Source organism: Gekko japonicus, unplaced genomic scaffold (genome assembly GCF_001447785.1).
Source record: "Gekko japonicus isolate JY-2015 unplaced genomic scaffold, Gekko_japonicus_V1.1 scaffold3517, whole genome shotgun sequence".
NCBI lineage: Eukaryota > Metazoa > Chordata > Lepidosauria > Squamata > Gekkonidae > Gekko > Gekko japonicus.
Genome location: NW_015160332.1, coordinates 128569 through 130533, shown reverse-complemented (window position 1 = coordinate 130533; position 1965 = coordinate 128569). Strand labels below are relative to the sequence as shown.

The following is a 1965-nucleotide window of genomic DNA, read 5'->3' as shown; positions in this document are numbered from 1 at the left end:
AAGACAGACTCCAGGCCAGAAGCAGAGCATAAAACAGCTATAAAGATAGCCGTTCCTGTTGCTTCGCTCATTTTTCTTTTCTGCATGTGTTTCTCTTTATGTCTGGCGTTATCTTCCCGCAGATTTAAAATGCAAGGTACATAAGCCAATGTAATATTGAATCGGCCACTAGAGGGAGCAAACTCATGCAGAACAGACTCCCCCCACCCCAAGCAAGGGAAATGAGAATGGGGAAACAGCCCAACGTTGCATGGATTTAGGAAAAAGGAAAAGAGAGAAGTAATCATAGATTCAAGGAACAAGATTAGAAAAATGCTCGGTTGTCAAGGTCGGTTGCCCGTGGACGGCATCTGGATTAAAATCCACCACTTTGCTTGGTGAGGAATTGGTGCTGCACAGACATTTTGGGAAGGGCTGCCAGCGCATGTAAGTGATGCTTCCTCTGGCTGTACAGATGCCAGAGAACTTCTTGATCTTTTTGTGGAGGAATGGGCCCCGTCAGATTCACCATTCCCTGCCACCCCCATAATACAGGAAGGGGAGGGGCTGTGGATCGGTTGTAGAGCATCTGCTGGGGATGCAGAAGGTCCCAGGTTTGATCCCCGGCATCTCCAGTTAAAAAGATCAGGCAGTAGGTGATGGGAAAGACCTCCGCCTGAGACCCTGGAGAGCTGCTGGTGGTCTCAGTAGACGATACTGATCTTGATGAACCAAGGGTCTGTTAGGGAGGGCTGTGGCTCAGTGGTAGAGCATCTGCCTGGGTTGCAGAAGGTCCCAGGTTCAATCCCCGGCATCTCCAGTTAGAAAGGATCAGGTAGGAGAGGATGTGAAAGACCTCTGCCTGAGACCCTGGGGAGCTGCTGCCAGTCTGAGTAGACGATATTGACTTTGATGGACCGACGGTCTGATTCAGTTTAAGGCCGTTTCATGTGTTCCTGCTGTGTTCATGTTAAAGGGGATCACATAGTTGAAAAATTGGTAAAAATAGTTAAATATTCAGAGTTTGCAATGGATCTTTGTTCACTGGAGAGGAGGCATTTTCTTTCTATGTAATTTTTTTTATTTCTTAAAGGGAAGGGTACACAGCTCTGTGTGCGGCCAAATCCTCCTCTGGAAAGGGCATCATCTGCTCAGTCTACTTGAAGAAGCAATGGGGAGCGTACCACAAAGACACAAGCCCAACCTCGGTCCTCTGTTATTCTCTTTTTTATTGTGCTTCCCCCCCTCTTCATGACCTTCTTCCAAAAACAGATTTCTTTCCATTGGCTTTCTGTGAGGTTCTGTTCCAGGTCAGTCTAAACAATAGTACACAAGGTAAGCACATTAACCCTATAATGACTGACCTTAGGCCTTGCAACACACATATTTCCAACACACACGTCAAAGTGAGATTCAAACACTCCGTATTCTGAACTTCGTGGAGAAGGACTCCAAAATCTTGTTTAAGTTTCACTCCTGCTCTGTGTGCGGCCAAATCCTCCTCTGGAAAGTGCATCATCTGCTCAGTCTACTTGAAGAAGCAATGGGGAGCGTACCACAAAGACAGAAGCCCAACCTTGGTCCTCTGTTATTCTCTTTTTGTCTGTGCTTCCCCCCCTCTTCATGACCTCCTTCCAAAAACAGAACTAACATGTATGTTGTGTACCAAGAACACAACTAAAATGTACCAGCCACAATACAATGTTAGCGCCCAGTGATGACTGGGATTTCTTTTGAGGGGGGGAGATCAAGAAGAAGAAGAAGAAGAAGCGATTGGATCTATACCCCGCCCTTCACTACCCAAAGGTGTCTCAGAGCGGCTTACAAACTCCTTTCCCTTCCCCTCCCCACAACAGACACCCTGTGAGGCAGGTGGGGCCGGGAGAGCTCTGACACAAACTGCTCTTTTTCAAGGACAGCTCTTATTAGAACTACGGCTTGCCCAAGGTCACCCAGCCAGGTGCAAGTGGAGGCGTGGGGAATCAA

The 1965-nt window shown here is 47.5% G+C and overlaps 1 non-coding gene across 1 annotated transcript; it reads left to right on the top strand.

Moving 5' to 3' along the window:
- Positions 1–727: 727 nt before the first annotated feature.
- On the top strand, positions 728–799 carry TRNAP-GGG. Its single transcript has one exon. It is a non-coding gene; the product is annotated as a tRNA-Pro (tRNA).
- The last annotated feature ends 1166 nt before the right edge of the window (positions 800–1965 follow it).